The sequence below is a fragment of the Ovis canadensis genome, chromosome X, assembly GCF_042477335.2.
Source record: "Ovis canadensis isolate MfBH-ARS-UI-01 breed Bighorn chromosome X, ARS-UI_OviCan_v2, whole genome shotgun sequence".
Classification (NCBI taxonomy): Eukaryota; Metazoa; Chordata; class Mammalia; order Artiodactyla; family Bovidae; genus Ovis; species Ovis canadensis.
Window position 1 is genome coordinate 96,268,709 of NC_091727.1, and position 26,404 is coordinate 96,295,112.

The following is a 26,404-nucleotide window of genomic DNA, read 5'->3' on the forward strand; positions in this document are numbered from 1 at the left end:
ATAGTGAAGGACAGGGAAGCCTGGTGGGCTACAGTCCATGGGGTCACAAAGCGTCAGACACAACCTAGTGACTGAACAACAACTCCTCCTCTGGATCAGGAGTCTGTGAAATATGATCTTCTGAGAGAAACACTTAGACTCCGGATACCCTGGGGATAAAGATGTACCCTAAGAAGTCTTATAATATGAAACAGCAACACCTTCAACTTTGCAGAAAAGCAGTTTCAAATATAGAATTCTCAAATTCCCTGAGTGCTGAGTCAAGATGTAGCACTGAGGGGAGAACAAAGCCCTTGTCCCCAGACTACCCTTCTTCCCTTCCCATTCCACCCTGAGCTGCATCTTTACATGAGGACCCTCTAGGACATGAGGGAGACCCCAGCCTGCATGTTTAAGTTCCAACCATTGTGACCCACCCTGGAGAAGGCAATGGCTACCCCCTCCAGTATTTTTGCCTGGAGAATCCCATGGACAGAAGAGTCTGGCGAGCTCCAGTCCATGGGGTCACAAAGAGTCGGATATGACTAAGCACATTGTGCAACTAAGCACATTGTGATCTAGGAATTCTATTCCTAGGTACATATATGAGAGGATCAAAAATGTATGTCCACACAAAAATGTATACACAAATGTTCACAGCACCACTATTCACAATAACCAAAAGGTAGAAACAAACCACATGTCCATCAGCTGATGGTTAGATAAACAAAAGGTGGTCTATCCATACAATGGAATATTGTTTAACTGAGGAAAGGAATGAAGTTCTAATACATGCTACAACATGGATAAACCTTGAAAACATGTTAAATGGAAGAGGCTAGTCACAAAAGAGTGCGTATTTTATGATCCCATTTGTATAAAATATCCAGAATAGGCAAATCCATAGACACACACACCAGATTAGTGGTTACGAGGGATTGGGAACAGGAGGGATTAAGAAGTGATTGCTTACTTTGTATGAGTTTCCATCTGTGGTGGTGAAATAGTTCTAGAACTAGATAGCGGTAATGGTTGCACAACCCTATGAATGTACTAAATGCTTATCCTAGTCCGTTCAGGCTTCTAAAACCAAATATCTCAGACTAGATAGCCTATAAACAACAGAAATTTATTTTTCACAGTTCTGGAGGCTGGACATCCAAAACCAAATACCAGCACGGTCATGTTCTCCTGAGGACCCTTTCTGTGGCTTATAGACTTTGCTGTCTCACTGAGTCCTCACATGGTGTAAAGGCCAAGGGTTTTCAGAACACTAATCCCATTCATGAGAGCTCCCCTTGCCCCATATGGTTTAAGCACTTCCCAAAGACCTCCCCTTTTAAGACCATCATATTTGGTGACCAGGATTTCTACACATGAATTTTGAGGGACCCATTTAGACCATAGCAAAACCATTGAATTTCATCTTAAAATGGTTTAAATGGTCATTTTTATGTTATTTGTGTTTTTTTGTTGTTGTTGTTGCTGTTCAGTCACTAAGTTGTGTCCGACTCTTTGCAACCCCATGGACTGCAGCACACCAGGCTCCTCTGTTCTCCACTATCTGTTGGAGTTTGCTTAGATTCATCTCCATTGAGTCAGTAATGCTATCTAACCACTTCATCTGCCACCCCCTTCTCCTTTTGCCTTCAATCTTTCCTAGCAACAGGGTCTTTTCCAGTGAGTCAGCTCTTAGCATCAGGTGGCCAAAGTATTGGGGCCTCAGCTTCAGCATCAGTCCTCCCAATGAATATTCACAGTTGACTTCATTTAGGATTGACTGATTTGATCTCCTTTCTGTCCAGGGGACTCTCAACAGTCTTCTCCAGCACCACAACTCAAAGGCATCAATTCTTTGGCCCTGCACCTTCTTTATCATCCAACTCTCACATCTGTTTGTGATTACTGGAAAAACCATAGCTTTGACTATACAGAACTTTGTCAGCAAAGTGATGTCTCTGTTTTTTAACATGTTGTCTAGGTTTGTCATAGCTTTTCTTTGTGTGTGTGTGTGTGTCATAGCTTTTCTTCCAAGGAGCAAGTGTCTTTTATTTTTTTATTTTTTTTAATTTTTATTTTTACTTTATTTTACTTTACAATACTGTATTGGTTTTGCCATACATTGACATGAATCCACCACACGCAGGATACAGCATGTTTGGGAAGCAAGTATCTTTTAATTCAATGGCTACAGTCCCCATCTGCAGTGATTTTGGAGCACAAGAAAATATAATTTGTCACTATTTCCACTTTTTCCCCTTCTATTTACCATGAAGTGATGGGACCAGATGCCATGATCTTAGTTTTTTGAATTTTGAATTTCAAGCCAGCTTTTTCACTCTCCTCTTCATCAAAAGGCTCTTTAGTTACTCTTCACTTTCTGCTATTAGAGTGGTATCATTGGCAAATCTGAAGTTGTTGATACTTCTCCTGGCCATCTTGATTCCAGCTTGTGATTCATCCAGCCTGGCATTTCACATGATACACTGTGTATGTGTGTTTTACCACAATTTAAAACACAATCTCAAACTCATTTATGCAGATGTATTGATAACTGATAATCAAAAGCTTATATGTTTAAGATTTTAACATATGCTGAAAGCAGGTAATATTTCCTGAATTTCAACTATCTATTAATTATTTCACATGTCTACAAACTCTCACAACTACCCTGTAAAGTGGTATTTATATGTCCATTTTAGAGATGAGAAAACTAAAAAGTGAACTGTTTCATCCAAGGTCACACAACTGTAAGTGGAAGCACTAGTATTCAAATCCAGATTGGACTCCTGATTACGCTAAAGAAAGAGGCAGTGTGGTAGAATTTGGGGTATCTGCCAGCAGTTAGAAGGTTTGGAAAGCAGTGTGCCTCCCCTATGAGGAAATCAACCCACTTGTACATTCTACAACTGAAACAGTGGTCTCCAAACTTCCATAATCCTTATCTGTGATAAAATATGAACATGTCCTCCTAATATGTATGTATTTCATTGTATGTATTAAAGTACATACCTGAACTACTAACAAATTACATACTGCTGCTGCTGCTGCTAAGTTGCTTCTAGCTATTGCTAAAGATCCATTTATTTCTTTTTAGGATCAGAGTAAATGCAAGTTTTAATATATCCTTTTTACTTCCCAGATGATTCATCTTACACACACAGTTTATGGGGTATAAATACTCTACTCTGGAGACCACTGCTCTGGAGAAGGCAACTCCTGACTCGAGTCACATAGTAAGAGATTTTATTGAAGAACCATTATTGATGACTCACTTAACACAAGGCTGTTCTTGTTATTCAGTCACTAAGTCGTGTCCAGCTCTTTTCGACTCTATGGACTGTAGCCCACCAGGCTCCTCTGTCCATGGGACTCCCCAGGCAAGAATACTGGATTGGGTTTCCATTTCCTTCTCCAGGGGATCTTCCAAACCCAGGAACTGAACTCATATCACCTGCATTGCAGGCAGATTCTTTACCACTGAGCCACCAGTGAAGCCCAGCCTCCATGGATGGTGCATAATAAACTGAACACTTTCTCTGTTGTTAAGTTACTCACAATCTAGAAAGGAATCAGTCACCTACATGGACTACTCCCATCCAAGGCAGACTGGTCTAAGTATTGTAACAGACATAGATTAAATTCAAAAGGCCTTTAAAACCTGGCCACTAAATATGAAAGATAAGCTTTTATGTCAATTTCAGTACTAAGATGTAAAAAAAAAAAAGACAGAGATAAGTCAGATGTTGACTTATTCAAACATTCAAATGTACTGATTTGAGGCACACACTGCATAGCAGGCATCTATATGGGTGTGTGTATGTAAAAAAGATGTAATATTAATGTATATGCCAAGTTTGGAAAAACAGTTACAAGTGATTGAATGCATGAACAAGAGAATCTGATTTTAGAAAATAGTTGTTAGCATTAATATGATTTTTATCCTCCAGAGCGTCTAATCAGTAAGCTTATTTGAAATGTGGCTTTTATCTTTATGTCTCAGCTAACTAAAACTCTTTTTTTAAAACAAATATTATTGGGCAATCACTAATGTATTTTAAGTAAATTAAACATACTATGTCCCATTTACTGCTTCATCATAGAGATGATTTGTAAGTCCTTGGAAATTTAGTAGATTTAAAAGAAAAATAACATTTTTCCAAATAAATACTTTCTCTGCTCTGCCTTAAAAATAAACTCCAATATGATTTATGAAATGTTCTTATTTCTGCTAGGTATTGTGATTTCTGAAATAATGAAGTGTAGTACTTGAAAATCACATTTAATTTACTCTGAGGGAAGCAAGCTAATGCTGTGCAAGGTTGCTGGGGAAACAGAAAAGCTTCTTTAGGTCAGTGTTGTAGCAGAGAAGTAAGCTGATATTTCACAATTTATTCATGGTCATAGCTCTAAACTCTTTCCTGATTTTTTAACCACATATTCCTAATTTTACATTAAATATTCACATACCCCTTTAATCTGGTCTTATTTTTGGTAGCTGATGGAGATTTGTAAAGCAAAAAAAAAAAAAAAAAACGAGAATCTAAGCTGCTGTTTATCACAATCCCTGTACATTTTAAGTTATTTTCCTAAAGCCCAATTCAATAAAAAATTACATCCGGTTTCAGAATCAGAGAAGCTCATTTTGGGCTATGGGAGCCCATTTATCATTAAACTTTTAGATGAAATAAAATAAGGGCCTTGGGCTTACAATGACTCTAATTATTCAGATAATTCACAAAAGCTCTGATTTATGCTAAATACTTAGCTTTAATTAGCCAGCGGCTACGTAAAGGAAGAGGGGGTCTTAAGATGAGTGTTGGAAAAAGAACATATGTGGCAGGAGCTATTAGTTGCTTTCCCAGCACCCATTTTCCTCCCCTCCACTTTCTCCTATTCAGGCAGAACTCACTCACTATAAAAGCAGGATATGCTAGATACCCATATTCTAATCCTCTCCTGCTGCTAAGAAGTAAGCATGTGACTATTGCTTATCTGGCCAGTGGAACCCAAGGGAAGTTAGCTATAGAAGGTTTTCTTTCATAATTAAAAAAAATAATAATAAGAAATGAGCCCTATTCCTCTTCATTGGACATTTTTTCATGCATAAGAAATCTGGAGCCACTGTAGCCATCTTGCAACCAAGAAGGGAGACACCATCATGCTGGGGCTGCTGAGGATAACAGAGTAGAAAGATGGAAAAAACCTAATAGCTCTGATGACATGGTTGAGCCACTGAATTAAGGAGCCCTGATGTTGGAGAAGACTCTTGAGAGTACCTTGGACTGCAAGGAGATCCAACCAGTCCATCCTAAAGGAGATCAGTCCTGGGTGTTCTTTGGAAGGACTGATGCTGAGGCTGAAACTCCAACACTTTGGCCACCTCATGTGAAGAGTTGACTCATTGGAAAAGACTCTGATGCTAGGAGGGATTGGGGGCAGGAGGAGAAGGGGACGACAGAGGATGAGATGGCTTCATGGCATCACAGACTCAATAGACATGAGTTTGGGTAAACTCCAGGAGTTGGTGATGGACAGGGAGGCCTGGTGTGCTGCGATTCATCGGGTTGCAAAGAGTCGGACACGACTGAGCGACTGAACTGAACTGAGAACCAACCTACCTCTGGATGTGAGATAATAAAATGTCCTCATTATTTTAGCCACAATTAGTTGGATATTCTATTAATTGCAGTCAAAAGAATCCTGGCTGTTAAAAACATGGTTGATTTTTCCTGTGTATTCTCCAAAGTCACTAAATTAACTTCTTTTCATTTAAAAAAAAAAGCCAGAGTTTGGAAAAACTTTTTAAAATTTATGGATTTTAAAGTTGGCAGGACAATCATCTGTGGCATTTGTTTTCCCAAACTTCACTCATTCCAGCTCCACACAGGTAGATAACAGCTACTGTAGTGAGACACTTCATTGATGAGATCCTACTGTCACTCGAGTGTCTTAGAGAAGAGAGAGAAAGCAAGAAAGAGACTAAGAGACAGACCTACATTCATGTCCTCATTCTACAGATGAGGAAACTAGAGGCCAAGTGGTTTTTAAGGGTCACCTAAAGCAACCCCTAAGAAGGGACGAAGTGCGGAGCGAGCTTTCAAGGAAGGAAACAGCACATCATTCCAAAGGATGAACAAAACCAAATGGCCTGGCAGGCCCTGGACTGGGGCTCATTATTGAATGCTGAGCCGGAAACATCTACACAGAGGCAGCAGAAAGCCCTGATGGATCCGTTTGTCTGCTTATCAAGCTCAAACTCTCTGCCTGACATCCAAAGCCCTCTGCAGCCTGGCAGAGGCCCTCTGAAAGTTTTGCTGAATTTCTCCCTTCTTGCCACCACTCCCTTGCTCTTTACTGTCCCATGAAAATACCAGGCTCATCTGGCCTGCCTCCTCCCCTGCCTCAAATGCTCTCTATTTTTATTCACTGGCCTTCCAAAACCTATTCATCTCTCAAGGTGTCACGTAAACATCAGTGTATGTGTCATTTGATGGTGACAGCAACAAATTATTCCTGTCATCTCTGTCTTTATACATGTAAAACATATTATTTGCACAAAACTTATAATTAAAGTAAATTTTATAAGAAAAATAAAATATAAAGGCTATCAAGTAAAACTGAAACAAATGAAGTCATTATCAATCTATGTATTGGGTTGGCAAAAAAGTTTGTTTGGGTTACAGAAAAACCCCCCAAAATTTTTGGCCAAACCAATGATTATGCAGCATGAAACACTTTATATCTCTCTGATTTTAAGGGCATCAAAAAAGGCTTAGAGCAAACTATTTTGTTTGGTCATATCATATTTCAGTCAAAACCGAGAACAAAATTGTAGGAGGAAATAAAGTGAAAAAATGCAGGACAACAATTAAACTACTGATTTAGAACAACACATAGAATTGGAGCTGAAAACTTTGGAAGATCACTTCACCCACTGCCTTATCTTACATGAGGGGAAATTTAGGTCAAGGGGGGAAATGTGGTTTCATTTCCTGTCCAGTGACCTTTATTTTTTGTCCCCAAAGGTGGAATTTAGAACCTCCATAATAGCGGCTATCTACAAATCTTAGAAGTTGTCACTGTTCGAACTATCTAAACTCATGTTGTTGTTGCTGTTATTGGACTGTAGCCCACCAGGCTCCTCCATGTGGGGGATTTCCCAGGCAAGAATACTGGAGTGGGTTGAAATCTCCTTCTCCAGGGAATCTTCCCAATCCAGGGATCAAACCCGCGTCTCCTGCGGCTCCTGAATTGGCAGGCAGATTCTTTACCACGGAGACACCTGGGAAGCCCAGAAACTCTTGTTGCCTTTGGCCAAATGCACTGCATCCAGGAGCCTTGATCTTTTTCTTAAGACTTTTTTTTTTTCCATAAAAAAATTCTACTATCATCTGTTCCTCATACCTTGAACACTAATGGCACGGACATAAAAATAAGACACCACTCTATTGTCACAATAGAGTTCCAAGTTAAAAGAAACAAAAACAGATAATGACAGTGGACAGATAAAACTTAATGCGTCCCTAAGTGATACAAAACTCCAAACATTACGAGCGAGAACACGAAGCAGCATTGTTCTGATTTTAGTCTTAGAGTGGATGCATCGAAATAAAAATACAAATAAAGTCAGTGTTGCTTTGTGGAAACTGCTGTACTAAACGGCAAGAAAGTGGTTCCATTCTGGATTCTGTTTCCAGCTATACTTTTGGCTTGTTTATGACTTTGATGAACAGTTCTGATTTTGTAAATGGATATTTTTCAAACTAGGCTCTGCAGATGTGTCAGGGGAGATGATTAGTCTATTGTTATTAGAATATTCTAATTTTGTATTTTCATTTCTATGATAATTTATTTAAAAGTTTCCAAAGGTATAGTCTTACGATCAAGTGCTGCCATGCTATTTTTCTGCCCATTTATGTGTTTGTGTTAACCAACTGAATGGAAACCAAGTGTTGTTATAATTGTTAAAAGCCATATAAAAAAAAAACACCCCACAAAGGTGGACGTGTTAGACAAAAGATGGGTTCTTGCCAAACAAAGACGCTCTATAGGATGCAGGTGTCCTTCTTTGACTAGAAGAAAGGAGATGGAGAAGGGAATAATCACATGTGTTCTATGAATAAGGAGTTTATACTTAATTTTATGTGTATTACTTAAAATATATATTTATATAGAAATATACATGTAACATTACACACTTCATTCATATTATTACACTCTTGTTTTAATAGCATTCTGAAAATAATTTAAGTCAACACTGGAGATTAGTAAGAATTTTTCCCCCTTTAAAAGTGATCTCTACATTACTCAATTGTGAAAAACAGGCTTAAATGATCTCTCAGCCCCCTGTGGCTGTGACATTCCATGTGTCCATTACAACTGACTCAGAAATCCTATTGACAGAGCCCATGTGAATTGAACTGGGGCATTAAACAATATCCAATGAGTGTTCCTCTTTTTCTAGTATATCATCCAAAAATGCAGACTAGAAAAAAATGGCTTTCCTAAAATTTCCAATTATAGACAATACCCCAAATTGAAAACAAAATTGAGGAAATGGACAGTGTTGTGAATGAGCCAGCTTCTTGGAGTTGGTTGAAATTTCTTTTAGGAGTCATCTTGGCGATATTTTTCATGAAGGACAAATGCTTGACACACTGTAGCTGGCACAGAAAGCATTAAAGAGGCTGAGAATGAAGCAAGATATTTCCCTTCCCCATTTCACAATCTGCAATGCTATCTAACAAAGTGGGTTTTTTTTTTTCAATTTAAACGGAAAACTCAATATTAGAAACCATGGGACAAGCGTTGTTTGTGAATTACTTGGTCGTTCACAGTAAGAGTGCGTGTCTCCCTTTTCTTCCTCATTCGTCACCCAGAGACCCCCAGTCTGGATACATTCTTGACGAGTAATATTTTTTATAATGTTCTTATAAGCGATTGCTTGCAGCATCTTATAGTCTTATCTCAGCTTGTGCAGCTTCTCATTAATATTCTGCACATATGGAAGAGTTTTCTATATCATTGTCCATTAACAAGGAGAATAATCACTCATTCAGTTATCAAGCAGTCAGCAAGGACCTGGCCTTGCGCCCTTAGTGCAAAGAATCATGGGATATCAAGAAGGGTAAATGCGGTTGACATTATGATAGTTACATTTTTTATATAATTAGAGTTCTATAACCAAGTTGATCAAAGATAAGCAAAGAAGTATTAAAGTCTTTTAGGACTTAGAGACCATATTAGTGACTCTTTACGTCGTAGTAGAATGACAAAAATCATATTTCAGCTGATACATACCAATGAGCATTCTTTTATGCAAACAAGAAAAGGTCATAAGTTTACATAGAAATGACACATTATTACAAAATAGCCTTTAAAGAGAAGTGAGTTAAGTGATACTAAGAAAATTCAAAATTGAAATAGGACTGGACATCAGGAAAGAAGCATAAAACAGCTAACTGACTGAACTGCTCTCAGAGGCAGAAGGTTCTGAACGACTCAGCTCAGAACAAAACTTAGGATGGACATGTGCACGCTGCTATACTTAAAATGGATAACCAACAAGAACCCACTGTACAGCACAGGGAACTCTGCTCAATGCTATGTGGCAGCCTGGATGGGAGGGGAGTTTGAGGGAAAATGGATACAAGTATGTATATGGCTGAGTCCCTTCACTGTTCATCTGAAACTATCACAACATTGTTAATTGGCTATACACCAATACAAAATAAAAAGTTTAAATAAATAGATAAAGTATTGATACTGCAATTTAAAAAATCAATTAACTTATGCATTAAAAAAAACACCCTCTACTGCACCTTTGTAGTCAACATTTAGCCATTCAGGCCCTTTTCATTTCTACAATAACAGAATCTCTGTATAGACACCTGGTAAATAATACATATACATATATATGTACATATATATATGTATATATATGTGTATATGTATGTATATCAGTGTCAGCAATACTAGGGAAGGGAGGGGAGACTTTTGACATGTATGACTCTAAAAGGTGATGTGAACACTTCCACATATAGTTTTTTACTTCAGAGCAGGATGGTTACAAATCAATTGTCAATTGTCAAAGTCCTCCCATTCAGGTTATTGTGCCCATCCAGGTGAGGTGATAGAGATCTGTGAAAAGGTGTAGTCACCAGAAATGGATAGGAAGGGACAAATGCAAGAGTTAAATCAAAAAAAAAAAAAAAAAAGAAATGGTGGGATCTGGAAGCTGATTGGCCATGGGTATGAAGAGAGATTGGCCACAGTGTCCCAGGGTGGGGAAATCTTTGAACTTGTAGGTGAAAGATATAGGTTCTCTTTCCTCTCTCTTTCTACTTGTGTTATCTCATTGTTGTTCAGTCACTAAGTTGTGTCCAACTCTTTTCAACCCCATGGACTGCAGCCTGAGCAACTCTTTCCATATGTTGGCAAACTATTTCATCACATATAAAACTGAGATAACTATATCACTTCTGGGGTAGGAATCAGATGAGTTTACATAAATTAAATGTACAGACAGAGGAAGAAAAATACTGTATGATTTCACTCAGATGTGGCATGTAAAGAAACCAAAACAAAACAAAATGAAAACAGACTTATAGATACAGAGAATGAACAGGTGATTGCCAGTGGGGAGGAGGTAGGGGGAGGCAAAATAGGTGAAGAGAATTAAGAAGCACAAATCTCCAGTTATGTAATAAATAAGTCACAGGGATGTAATATACAGCATAAAGAATGTGGTCAATAATATTGTAATAACTTCATATGGAGACAGATAGTTACTAGGTTATTGTGGTGTACACAAATGTCAAATCACTATGTAGAACATCTGAAACTAACATAATATTTTACAGCAACTATATTTCAATTTTTATAAAAAGGAAAATACTTTTCCAAATTCATAGTGTTGAAAAATGTAGGGGATAATATTGGCGACACCACAGAGCTTGGCAATGATACCAGCCTTCACCACCACCCAACAGTGCCAGGTGGAGCTAGTCAACCACAAATTCAATATTCCATGAAAATATTCTTTAGGAACAAAGGTGAAATGAGGACATTGTCAGACAAAGGAAAACTAAGAATTGGTTCCCAAGAACGTTATCATTAAAGGATGGTTTTAGGAAAATGTTTAAATAGAAAGAAATTGTGGCAGAAGAAGGTTTGGAACTTCAGAAAAGAAATAAGAACAGCAGAATGGGTAAACATAAAAAATTATCTTTTTCCCATGAGTTTGTTAAATCAAATTTGTGTTTCTGTAGCATATTGATACAGCAGACCACATTGGCTGATTTTTGCCTGTTGACGAAATCTTGTAAAACTGGAATAAATCCTACTTGGTCATGGTATATAATTATTTTTATACATTGGAGGGTACAGTTGCTTAATATTTGTGAAGGATTTTTGTGCCTAAAGTCAGTCAAGATATTGGTCTGTTATTTTATTTTGTTTTGTTTGTACTGTTTATCTAGTTTTGCTATCAGAGGCCTATAAAAATAAATGAAAATTACAACATATCAAAATTTGTGGGGTGCTGCCAAAATAGTACAGAGAAGATAATTTGTAGAAGTAAATGCTTATGTTAGAAACAAGTGAAGTTTGCAAATCAATAATTTAAGTTTCCACCTCATGAAACTAGGGGGAAAAGAGCAAAATAAAACCAACACAAACAGGAAAAAAATGGAATGATAAAGATACAGTCACAGATATAGTATCTGTGGAAAACGGAGGGCTGATGGTACAAAAAGCCTTTTTTATAAGGGACTTGAACATTGGTGTATTTTGATATAGAGGGGGGTGGTTTTGGAATCAATCCTGTGCAGATACTGAGGGATGACTATAACTGCACCAAAAGATAAAATTAAAAATAAGAAAATAGAGAATATCAATGAAAATGGCTCTTTTAAAAATTATTAAAATTTATAAACTTCTAAGAAGATTGATAAAGGTAGTTTTTAAAAAAGAAGATACAAATTGCCAATATTCAGAGTAAAACAAGGGGTATTACTATAAGTCCTGCAGCTAATAAAAATAAAATAAGGAAATATGAAAGACTTCACACTCATAAATTTAGCAGCCAGAACAAATGGTTTTGAAAACTCAACCAATCCATTAAAAATTGAATTCACAATTTAAAAGCTCCCCAAAAAGCAATGTCCACAGGGAAAACATACATTTTGACCTAAACCTCATATCTTATGCAAACATTAATTCAAAATGGATGATGCTCTTAGATGGAAAATGGGAAATTATGAAACTTTTACAAAAATATAGGAGAAAAACTTTGATACCTAGGGCTAGGTGAAGAGTTCCTAGATTTGACATCAAAATCATTATCAACAAAAGGAAATATTTTAGATTTATGTCATTTAAAACTTTTGTGCTTCAAACCTGAGAAGACAATGAAGACACAAACTTACAGACTAGAAGAAAATACTTGCAAACCATATACCTGACAAAGATTTGTGTGAATAATATACAGATAAGTTCCAAAACACAAGAAAACAAACAAACAAACAAAAATAAACCAATTACAAAATAGAGGGGAAAATGCACATACATTTTACTGAAGATGACAAAACCAATGAAAAGATGTTCAACATCATTAGCCATGAAGGAAAGGCAAATTAAAACCACAATATCACTACACACCTATCAGAATGACTAAAATAAAAATGGCGACACCATCAAATTCTGTCAAGGATACAGAGAAACTAGACCACTTGTATATTACTAGTGGGAATGTAAAGTGGTACAGCCACACTGGAAAAAATTATAACTGTTTCTTACAAAGTTGCTCTTGCTATTACCATAAAACTCAGCAATTGCACTCCTGGGCATCTATCCCAGAGAATGGAAAAGTTATGCTCACACAAAACCCCTTAATCAAATGTTCATAATGGTTTTATTCCTACTAGTTTGGAAACTGGAAACAACGCAGATGTCCTTCTATAGATGAACAGTCAAACAAACCATGATACCATGGGATACTACTCAGCAATAAAAAATGAGTAACTACTGATACACGAAACAGCCTGAATGTATCTCTAGAGAATTATGCTAAGTGAAAAAAAAAAATCCCCCAAAGCTTACATACAATGTAATTATATTTATATAAGTTTCTCAAACCAACAAAATCACAGAGAGGGAGATTAGTGGTTCTGAGGGGTTACAGAATTGGGGGCAGAGAAAAATGAGTGTGCCTATAAAGGGGCAATGGCACTCTCTTATTCATTGACTGCAGTGATCTTCATATGAATCAACTGTATAACTAAATACACACATGTGTAAAACTTGTGAAATCTGAATATGGCAGACATATTAATATGGATTTCCTGGTTGTGGTGTTGTACTATACTTTCGCAAATTGTTATCATTAGGGGAAACTGAGTAAAGGGTATACTAAGTTATATATTTTTATTATTTCTTACAACAGCATATGAACTTACAACTATACCAAAATAACATGACTTGGCAACTGAATAACAACAATATATGTACACTAAAAGCTATAAATATTGCAGAAAGAAATTAATGAAATAAATGGAGATATAAACCTTGCTCATAAATTGGAAAACTCAAAATTGTTAGAGATGTCAATTCTTCCTAAATCATTTATAGATTTAAAACCATCTTAATTGAACTTCCAGAAAAGGTTTTTATAGAAATTAATAGAATAATTATTACATTCATATAGAACTATAAAGAATCTGGAATGGCCAAAGGAACTTTTAAAGAAGAACAAAGTTGGAAAGTTTCACTACTTGATTTCAAAGATTACTATAAAACAACAACAATCAAGGCAGTGTGGTATTGGCATAATGATAGAAATAGTACCAATGAAACAAAATAGAAGGTTCAGAAATAGACCCACACTTTATGTATATAAAGTGAAAATAAAAGCAAACTGCAAAACAATATGCATATAGGATGATCCTATTTATGTTTCAGATAACTATATATTTGACTGAGAACATATATGTATGTAAACACAGAGAAGAAAGTTTCAGGTATGCACATCAAAAATTATATTTTCCCTACAATCTTTCTTTACATCTTTGCATATCATCTATTTATCTATCTCTAACAGAAATTATATTCTCAAAAAAGACAGATAATCTCTGTTCGTTTCCAAGGCAAACCACTCAGTATCATAGTAATCCAAGTCTATGCCACAACCAGTAATGCTGAAGCTGAAGTTGAATGGTTCTATGAAGACCTACAAGACCTTTTAGAAATAATACCTAAAAAAACACGTCCTTTTCATTATGGGGACTGGAATGCAAAAGTAGGAAGTCAAGAAACACCTGGGGTAACAGGCAAATTTGGCCTTGGAGTACAAAATGAAGCAGGGCAAAGGCTAACAGAGTTTTGCAAAGAGAACGCACTGGTCATAGCAAACACCCTCTTCCAACAACACAAGAGAAGACTCTACACATGGACATTACCAGATGGTGAACACCAAAATCAGACTGATTATATTCTTTGCAGCCAAAGATGAAGAAGCTCTATACAGTCAACAAAAAGAAGACCAGGAGCTGACTGTGGCTCAGATCATGAACTCCTTATTGCCAAATTCAGACTTAAATTGAAAAAAGTAGGGGAAACCACTAGATCACTCAGGTATGACCTAAATCAAATCCCTTATGATTATACAGTGGAAGTGAGAAATAGATTTAAGGGACTAGATCTGATAGATAGAGTGCCTGATGAACTATGGGTGGAGGTTCATGACATTGTACAGGAGACAGGGATCAAGACCATCCCCATGGAAAAGAAATGCAAAAAAGCAAAATGGCTGGCTGAGGAGGCCTTACAAATAGCTGTGAAAAGAAGAGAAGTGAAAAGCAAAGGAGAAAAGGGAAGATATATTCATTTTAATGCAGAGTTCCAAAGAATAGCAAGGAGAGATAAGAAAGCCTTCCTCAGCGATTAATGCAAGAAACAGAGGAAAACAACAGAATGGGAAAGACTAGAGATCTCTTCAAGAAAATTAGAGATACCAAGGGAATATTTCATGCAAAGATGGGCTCAATAAAGGACAGAAATGGTCTGGACCTAACAGAAGCAGAAGATATTAAGAAGAGGTGGCAAGAATACACAGAAGAACTGTACAAAAAAAGATCTTCATGACCTGGATAATCACAATGGTATGATCACTCACCTAGAGCCAGACATCCTGGAATGTGAAGTCAAGTGGGCCTTAGAAAGCATCACTACGAACAAAGCTAGTGGAGGTGATGGAATTCCAGTTGAGCTCTTTCAAATCCTGAAAGATGATGCTGTGAAAGTACTGCACTCAATATACCAGCAAAGTTGGAAAACTCAGCAGTGGCCACAGGACCGGAAAAGGGCAGTTTTCATTCCAATTCCAAAGAAAGGCAATGCCAAAGAATGCTCAAACTACCGTACAATGCACTCATCTCACATGCTAGTAAAGTAATGCTCAAAATTCTTCAAGTCAGGCTTCAGCAATACATGAAAAATGAACTTCCAAATGTTCAAGCTGGTTTTAGAAAAGGCAGAGAAACCAGAGATCAAATTGCCAACATCTGCTGGATCATTGAAAAAGCAAAAGAGTTCCAGAAAAAACATCTATTCTGCTTTATTGACTATGCCAAAGCCTTTGATTGTGTGGATCACAATAAACTGTGGAAGATTCTGAAAGACATGGGAATACCAGACCACGTGACCTGCCTCTTGAGAAACCTATATGCAGGTCAGGAAGCAACAGTTAGAACTGGACATGGAACAACAGACTGGTTCCAAATAGGAAAAGGAGTACGTCAAGGCTGTATATTGTCACCCTGCTTATTTAACTTATATGCAGAGTACATCATGAGAAACGCTGGGCTGGAAGAAACAAGCTGGAATCAAGACTGCCGGGAGAAATATCAATAATCTCAGATATGCAGATGACACCACCCTTATGCCAGAAAGTGAAGAAGAACTAAAGAACCTCTTGATGAAAGTGAAAGAGGAGAGTGAAAAAGTGGGCTTAAAGCTCAACATTCAGAAAACGAAGATCATGGCATTTGGTCCCACCACTTCATGGGAAAATGACGGGGAAACACTGGAAACAGTGTCAGACTTTATTTTGGGGGGCTCCAAAATCACTGCAGATGGTGACTGCAGCCATGAAATTAAAAAACACTTACTCCTTGGAAGGAAAGTTATGACCAACCTAGATAGCATATTCAAAAGCAAAGACATTACTTTGCCAACAAAGGTCCGTCTAGTCAAGGCTATGGTTTTTCCAGTGGTCATGTATGGATGTGAGAGTTGGACTGTGAAGAAAGCTGAGTGCCGAAGAATTGATGCTTTTGAACTGTGGTGTTGGAGAAGACTCTTGAGAGTCCCTTGGACTGCAAGGAGTTCCAACCAGTCCATCCTAAAGGAGATCAGTCCTGGGTGTTCTTTGGAAGGAATGATGCTAAAGCTGAAACTCCAGTACTTTGGCCACCTCATGTGAAGAGCTGACTCATTGGAAAAGACTCTGATGCTGGGAGGGATTGGGGGCAGGAGGAGAAGGGGATGACAGAGGATGAGATGGCTGGATGGCATCACCGACTCGATGGACGTGAGTTTGAGTGAACTCCAGGAGTTGGTGATGGACAGGGAGGCCTGGAGTGCGCAATTCATGGGGTCACAAAGAGTCGGACATGGCTGAGCAACTGAATTGAACTGAACTGAACAGAAATTGCTTCCTCTTTTATCTACACTTAATCACTTGGTGATCTCAACTTGTTTCATGACTTTGAATAATATCTATATACTGATAACTCCCAATACATCATCAGTGAAAGTCACTCAGTCATGTTCGACTCTTTGTGACCCCATGGAATATACAGCCCATGGAATTCTCCAAGCCAGAACACTGGAGTGGGTAGCCTTTCCCTTTTCAAGGGGATCTTCCCCTAACCAGGGATCAAACCCAGGTCTCCTTCAATGCAGGTGGATTCTTTACCAGCTGAGCCACAAGAGAAGCCCAAAAATACTGGAATGGGTAGCCTATCCCTTCTCCACAGTGGATTTTCCTGACCCAGGAATCGAACTGGGGTCTCCTGCATTGCAGGCAGATTCTTTATCAGCAGAGCTATCAGGGAAGCCCACACACATACCTCTCACTTAAACTCCAATTTTGTATACACAACAGCTCTAAGTGCATGTGTACTAGTCATCTCACATTTATCAGGTCAAAAATCAAACTCCTGACGTCTTCCAAAACCTGCTCTTCCCACAGTCTTCCCCATCTCAGTTGATAGGAATTTCATCCTTCCTAGTTACACAGACAAGAGACACTGGAGTCATTCTTTATTTCTAGCTTTCTCTCACATGCCATACACTCCAGCAGGAAATCCTGCTGATACTACCTTCAAAATAAATCTATGATCCAACCAGTTCTCATCGTTCCTCATCTGGAGTATTGAAGTAGCCTTCTAATTGGTCTCCCAAGTTGCACCCAACTCCCTATTCTCTATCAACACAGTAGCCAAAATGATGCTTTAGAATCTCAAGTTTCAGCATAGTAATCACACAACAAATGCAAACTATTAGTTGTAGTAAGAGAAATAATAACAATAACTATATACAAAAATGTTTTATAAGGATGTATATTACTTCTTGCAATGGCAAAAACTTAGAAATAATCTAAATAGGTCAATAATTAGTTACTTTTTAAAGCCATGAAGCACAAATTGATAATGCAATTGAAATAGACCTACATACATTAATATAAGAAATTTCCAAAGACACATTTTGGACAAAAATAAAAGCAAGTGGCAAAACAATATGCATACAGGATGACCCTATTAATTTTTTTGTCTGCTTGATTTTAGTTGCTCAGCCATCTCCTGTTCTTTGAGACACCCTGGACTGTAGCCCGCCAGGCTACTCTGTCCATGGGATTTTTCTGTGCAGGATATCTAGATCGGGTTGCCATTTTCTCCCCCAGGGGATCTTCCTGATCCAGGGATCAAACCTGTGTCTCCATGCATCCTGCACTGCAGGAGGATTCTTTACTGCTGAGCCACTGGGGAAGCCCTATTTATGCTTTAGATAACGATATATTTGAGTTAGAACATATATGTGTATGTTACAGCACAGAAAAATTTCAGATATACATATCAAAATGGCATTACTACTGATCTCTAAGCAGGGAAGTATTTATGAAGATATGGACAAGGAAAGATTGAAAAGTTTTTCCTTATTTTTTAATGTATACATTTATATATTAAAAAAATTAACAACAGTAATGCAATCACATGTTATTTCTGTTACAGCTATTATGCTGCTGCTGCTGCTGCTAAGTCGCTTCAGTAGTGTCCGACTCTGTGCCATCCCATAGACGGCAGCCCACCAGGCTCCCCCATCCCTGGGATTCTCTAGGCAAGAATACTGGAGTGGATTGCCATTTCCTTCTCCAATGCATGAAAGTGAAAAGTCAAAGTGAAGTTGCTCAGTCGTGTCCGACTCTTAGCGACCCCATGGACTGCAGCCTACCAGGTTCCTCTGTCCATGGGATTTTCCAGGCAAGAGTACTGGAGTGGGGAGCCATTGCCTTCTCCTACAACTATTATAATGACATTCAAAAACATAAAGGAAAATATGAACATAGTAAAGAGAGAAATGGTTGATAATCAAATGGAATTTCTTAAGAGGAAGAATAAAATATCTGGGAAACAAAACAATACCCTGGATGGAATACAGCAAATTAGATATCTGAGAAGAAAGAATCAGTAAACTTGAAAACATGATGATAGAAACTATATGAAATAAAGCATAAAGATTTTAAAAAGACAAATAAAATGAACAGAATATCAGCAACCTACAGGACAAATTCAAGAAGTCATAACATATGTATAATTGTGGTTCCCAAAAGCCAGGATACAGAAGAAAATATGTGAGAAAATAAAGACCCTAACATTTTCAAATTTGATAAAAAACTATAAATCCACAGGTACAAGAAGCTCAATGAATTCAAGCAAGATAAACACAAAGAAATTCATACCAAACACATTATAATTAAATTCCTTTAAGCCAATGATAACAACAAAAACAACAAAAATAAATGCAGGCAGAAAAAAAGCCGTATTAGGTACAGAGAAACAGTTAAAAATATAAACACACTTTTCATCATACAATATTCCACCCAACAACCACAGAATATATAGCTCTTTCAAATACACCAGGAACATGCATCTAGATAGACCATATTATAGGTCATAAAACAATTCTCAATATATTTTGAATAATTCAAATCATAGAGTATTTTCTCTGACCAAAACAAATTTAAATTAGAAATCAAAAAGAGAATAACTATGTAGACCACTAAAAATTCAGAAATTAAGTAACGGATTTAATAATCCATTGGCCAGAGAGGAAATCACATCAGATATTAGAAAATATTTGAACTGAATGAAAATAAAAGCATGGTATATTAAAATTTATGGTTTTCAAGTAGGGTATTATTTGGTGGCAAACATATATCTTTAAATGCTGATGTTAGAAAATTTAAAAGAGTTTAAAAGTCAATGACATAAGTTTAAACTTTAAGAAACTAGAGAGAAAGAGCAAATTAAATTCTAATTAAGTAAAATCAAGGAGATAATGAGAATAAGTGTATAAATCTATGAAAGAGAAAATCATAAGAAAACAAGAAGAAAATTAAGAAGACAAAAAAATGGTCATTTACAAAAAGTAAAATGGATAAGTGTTTAGCAAGAGTGATGAGAATAAAAAAGTAAACACAAACTCCCAATAAAGGAGTAAGACAGGCAACACCACAAGAGAACTTACAGGCATTCAAAGGCTAATAATTTAATATTACAAACAACTTTAACCCAATAAGTTCAATAACTTAGAAGAAATTGAAAATTACTTTAAAAACACAACTTCTAAAAGCTGACTCAAGAAGAAATACAAAATCTGAATAATCCTATATTCACGAAAGTGATAGAATTTGTAATAAAAATCTCCCCATAAGAAAAGAGCTCAGGTCCAGATGGTTTCACTGATAAATTTCATCAAATACTTAAGGAAGAAACTATATCAATCTTACACAAACGCAATCAGAAAAGTAAAGGAGGAGGAAACACTTCTGAAGTCAGTTAACGAGGCCAACATAAAGCTGATTTCAAAACTTGTCAAAGACATTCCAAGAAAGGAAAATTTCTCTTATGAAAATAGATGCAAATATCATTATCAAAACATTGCCATATTGCAGAGGTTGGCAAACTGTGGCCCACAGGCCAAATCTGGCCTGCCACCTGTTTTTGTGAATACAAGTTTTACCAGAACACAGCCATGTCCATTCAATTACGTATGGTCTCTGACTACAAAGGCCGAGTTACAGAGGCCTCATATGCCACAGAGGCCATATGGCCTATAAAACTGAAAGTATTTAACATCTGGTTCTTTACAGAAAAGAGTTTGCTGACCCGTGGCATGTTGAATCCAGTAATGCATCATCACCAATTGATGTGTATATGAGGAATGCAAGCTTGGTTTTACCTTTAAAATGAAATAATATAATTCACCATAATAAAGTAGAAAACACATAAATTCATCTCAACAGATACAGAAAATCATTTGAGAAACTTCGATATCCATTAATAATAAAAGTCTCAGTAAACTTGGTATTAAAGGACATCCTCATTTAGATAAACAATATCAAGAAGAAGTCTTAAAGTATAACATCATATTTAGCGATAAATATTGAACATCAATACCCTAACACCAGTAACAAGATAAGAAGGTATGTTCCCACCACTTGTATCAAAATTATACTGGACCTTCCAGCCATTGCAATAAGGCAAGTAAAAGAAATAAATGTCAGACAACATAAACTGTTTATGTAGACAGCCTTAAGAAATCTAGAGAAAAATAAGGAAATAGTGTATTAATATCATAGTATACCAGGTCAGTATGCAAAACTCTGTTATTATTTCATATAGTAGGAGCACACAATTTGAAAATATATTTGAAAACAATTTTTAAAAAATCATTTAAAAAGCATCGAAATATGCATGAGACGGTGCTCAGGGCTGATGCACTGGGATGACCCTGAAGGATGGGATGGGGAGGGAGGTGAGAGGTGGGTTCAGGATGGGGAACACATGTACACCCATGGCTCATTCATGTCAAGGTGTGGCAAAAACCACTACAATATTGTAAAGTAATTAGCCTCCAATTAAAATAAATAAATAAAATTTTTTAAAGCATCAAAATTTTAAGTGCTTAAGAATAAATTTAACAAAAGATGTGTAAGATCTTTACACTGAAAATTACAAAGATTAAGATAAATGAATGAAGATTTAAATATGTAAAGCAGTATGTACCATAGTTATGAATTAGAGATTCCATATGGTTAAGATGTCAATGCTCCTCAAACTGATCTACAGATTTAATCCAATCCAAATGAAATCATCACAAAGTTTCTTGTCAGTTCAGTCACTCAGTTGTGTCCGGCTCTTTGCGACCCCATGAGTTGCAGCACCCCAGGCCTCCCTGTTCATCACCATCTCCTGGAGTTCACTCAGACTCATCAGGCATCAAGTCCGTGATGCCATCCAGCCATCTCATCCTCTGTCATCCCCTTCTGCTCCTGCCCCCAATCCCTTCCAGCATCAGAGTCTTTTCCAATGAGTCAACTCTTTGTGTGAGGTGGCCAAAATACTGGAGTTTCAGCTTTAGTATCATTCCTTCCAAAGAAATCCCAGGGTTGATCTCCTTCAGAATGGACTGGTTGGATCTCCTTGCAGTCCAAGGGACTCTCAAGAGTCTTCTCCAACACCACAGTTCAAAAGCATCAATTCTTCGGCGCTCAGCCTTCTTCACAGTCCAACTCTCACATCCATACATGACCACAGGAAAAACCATCGCCTTGACTAGACGGACCTTAGTCGGCAAAGTAATGTCTCTGCTTTTGAATATACTATCTAGGTTGGTCATAACTTTCCTTCCAAGGAGTAAGCGTCTTTAAGACTGGTTCCAAATAGGAAAAGGAGTACGTCAAGGCTGTATATTGTCACCCTGCTTATTGAACTTCTATGCAGAGTACATCATGAGAAACGCTGGGCTGGAAGAAACACAAGCTGGAATCAAGATTGCTGGGAGAAATATCAATAACCTCAGATATGCAGATGATACCACCCTTATGGCAGAAAGTGAAGAGGAGCTAAAAAGCCTCTTGATGAAAGTGAAAGAGGAGAGCAAAAAAGTTGGCTTAAAGCTCAACATTCAGAAAACGAAGATGATGGCATCCAGTCCCATCACTTCATGGGAAATAGATGGGGAAACAGTAGAAACAGTGTCAGACTTTATTTTGGGGGGCTCCAAAATCACTGCAGATGGTGACTGCAGCCATGAAATTAAAAAAAGTTTCCTATAGAAATTAACAAATTGATTATAAAATTTATGTAGAATTGCAAAAGGCCTTAGAGTAGCCAAAACAACCTTGTAGACGAAAAAAGAATAAATTTAAAAGCACTTTACAAGATTTCAAAACTTACTGTTAAACTATGGTAATCAAGATAGTATGGGAGTAACTTAAGGATCAAAAAGTAGGTCAGTGCAACAGAATAGCAGTCCACAAATAGACCCATGCACATATATTCAATTCATTTTCAACAAGGAGTTCAAAATATTCAATGTGGCCCGTACAGCTTATTTAACAAATTATGTTAGGGAAGCTTGATATCTATATAAAAGCTATAAACTCCAAACTTTACCTCACATCCACACCAAAGCTAACCCAACATGGATCATAGAGTTAAATGTGAAAGTCCAAACTATAAAGTATCTTAAAGAAAACACAGGCAGAAATCTCTGTAGTCTTGGTGTAGGCAAAGATCTTTTAGGTAGGGCACTATAAAATATAAACTACAGTCTTGATGACTGTGGCTTTGTAGTAGAGCCTGAAGTCAGGCAAGTTGATTCCTCCAGTTCCATTCTTCTTTCTCAAGATTGCTTTGGCTATTCGAGGTTTTTTGTATTTCCATACAAATCTTGAAATTATTTGTTCTAGTTCTGTGAAAAATGTGGCTGGTAGCTTGATAGGGATTGCATTGAATTTGTAAATTGCTTTGGGTAGTATACTCATTTTCACTATATTGATTCTTCCAATCCATGAACATGGTATATTTCTCCATCTATTAGTGTCCTCTTTGATTTCTTTCATCAGTGTTTTATAGTTTTGTACTGGCACAAAGACAGACATATAGATCAATGGAACAAAATAGAAAGCCCAGAGATAAATCCACACACATATGGACACCTTATCTTTGACAAAGGAGGCAAGAATATACAATGGAGTAAAGACAATCTCTTTAACAAGTGGTGCTGGGAAAACTGGTCAACCACTTGTAAAAGAATGAAACTAGATCACTTTCTAACACCGCACACAAAAATAAACTCAAAATGGATTAAAGATCTAAATGTAAGATCAGAAACTATAAAACTCCTAGAGGAGAACATAGGCAAAACACTCTCAGACATAAATCACAGCAGGATCCTCTATGATCCACCTCCCAGAATGCTGGAAATAAAAGCAAAAATAAACAAATGGGATCTAATTAAAATTAAAAGCTTCTGCACAACAAAGGAAAATATAAGCAAGGTGAAAAGACAGCCTTCTGAATGGGAGAAAATAATAGCAAATGAAGCAACTGACAAACAACTAATCTCAAAAATATACAAACAACTTCTGCAGCTCAACTCCAGAAAAATAAACGACCCTATAAAAAAATGGGCCAAAGAACTAAATAGACATTTCTCCAAAGAAGACATACGGATGGCTAACAAACACATGAAAAGATGCTCAACATCACTCATTATTAGAGAAATGCAAATCAAAACCACAATGAGGTACCACTTCACACCAGTCAGAATGGCTGCGATCCAAAAATCTGCAAGCAATAAATGCTGGAGAGGGTGTGGAGAAAAGGGAACCCTCCTACACTGTTGGTGGGAATGCAAACTAGTACAGCCACTATGGAGAACAGTGTGGAGATTCCTTACAAAATTGCAAATAGAACTACCTTATGACCCAGCAATCCCACTGCTGGGCATACACACCGAGGAAACCAGAATGGAAAGAGACACATGTACCCCAATGTTCATTGCAGCACTGTTTATAATAGCCAGGACATGGAAACAACCTAGATGTCCATCAGCAGATGAATGGATAAGAAAGCTGTGGTACATATACACAATGGAGTATTACTCAGCCGTAAAAAAGAATTCATTTGAATCAGTTCTGATGAGATGGATGAAACTGGAGCCGATTATGCAGAGTGAAGTAAGCCAGAAAGAAAAACACCAATACAGTATACTAACACATATATATGGAATTTAGGAAGATGGCAATGACGACCCTGTATGCAAGACAGGGAAAGAGACACAGATGTGTATAACGGACTTTTGGACTCAGAGGGAGAGGGAGAGGGTGGGATGAGTTGGGAGAATGACATTCTAACATGTATACTATCATGTGAATTGAATTGCCAGTCTATGTCTGACGCAGGATGCAGCATGCTTGGGGCTGGTGCATGGGGATGACCCAGAAAGATGTTATGGGGAGGGAGGTGGGAGGGGGGTTCATGTTTGGGAATGCATGTAAGAATTAAAGATTTAAAAAAAAAATAAAATAAAATGCAAAAAAAAATATAAACTACAAATGGAAATAAAGTAGACTTTGTCAAAATGTAAATCTTCTGTTCTTAAAAGCACTATAAAGAAAATGAAAAGGTTAACCACACACTGGGAGAAAATATTTTCAATGCATATATCTAACCAAAGACTTGGATCAAGATTATATAAGAAATATTGTGTCTCAAATAGACAAACAACCCATTAAGATGTCAAATCTAAATAAATGGACATACATATTATGTTCATGGATTGAAAAACTCAGCACACTAAAGATATCGACTCTTTAGTATATATAGGCTTAATGCAAGGTGGCACTAGTGGTAAAGAACTTGCCTACCAATGCAGGAGACATAAGAGATGTGGGTTTGATCCTTGGGTCGGGAAGATCCCCTGGAGGATAAAATGGCAACCCACTCCAGTATCTTTGCCTGGAGAATCCCATGGACAGAGGAGCCTAGAAGGCTACAGTCAGTCCACAGGGTCACAAAGAGTCAGAAATGACTGAAGTGACTTAGCATGCATGCATAAAAATTTCAGCAATGTTTTTTTGTAGATATAGACAAATTCATTCAAAAATTTATGTGGAAGGGTATCAGTCAGTTCAGTTCAGTTCAGTCGCTCAGTTGTTTCCATCTCTTTGGGACCCCATGGACTGCAGCACTCGAGACCTCCCTGTCCATCACCAACTCCCGGAGTTTACTCAAACTCATGTCCACTGAGTCGGTGATGCCGTCTAGCCATCTCATCCTCTGTCATCCCCTTCATATCCTGTCTTCAATCTTTCCCAGCATCAGGGTCTTTTCAAATGAGTCAGTTCTTCCCATCAGGTGGCCAAAGTATTGGAGTTTCAGCTTCAGCATCAGTCCCTCCAATAAATATTCAGGATTGATTTCCTTTAGGATGGACTGGTTGGATCTCTTTGCTGTCCAAGGGACTCTCAAGAGTCTTTTCCAGCACCACAGTTCAAAAGCATCAATTCTTCGGCGTTCAGCTTTCTTTATAATCTAACTCTCACATACATACATGACTGGAAAAACAACCAGTTCAGTTCAGTTCAGTCGCTCAGTCATGTGTGACTCTGTGACGCTATGGACTGCAGCACGCCAGGCCTCCCTTTCCATCTCCAACTCGCAGAGTTTACTCAAACTCATGTCCATTGAGTCGGTGATGTCATCCAACCATTTCATCCTCTGTCGTCCCCTTCTCCTCCTGCCTTCAATCTTTTGCAGCATCAGGGTCTTTTCCAAAGTAGCTTTAACTAGACAGACCTTTGTTGGCAAAGTAAGGTCTCTGCTTTTTAATATGCTTTCTAGGTTGGTGATAACTTTTCTTCCAAGGAGCAAGCATCTTTTAATTTCACAGCTGCAGTCACCATCTGCAGTGATTTTGGAGCCCCCAAAAATAAACTCTGTCATTGTTTCCCCATCTATTTGCCATGAAGTGATGGGACCAGATGCCATGATCTGAGTTTTCTGAATGTTGAGTTTAAAGCCAACTTTTTCACTCTCCTCTTTCACTTTCATCAAGAGGCTCTTTAGTTCTTTTTCACTTTCTGCCATAAGGGTCATGTCATCTGCATATCTGAGGTTGATATTTATCCCAGCAGTCTTGATTCCAGCTTGTACTTCATCTGGTCCAGCATTTCTCATGATGTGCTCTGTATATAAGTTAAATAAGCAGGGTGACAATATACAGCCTTGATGTACTTCTTTTCCTATTTGGAACCAGTCTGTTGTTCCATGTCCAGTTCTAACTGTTGCTT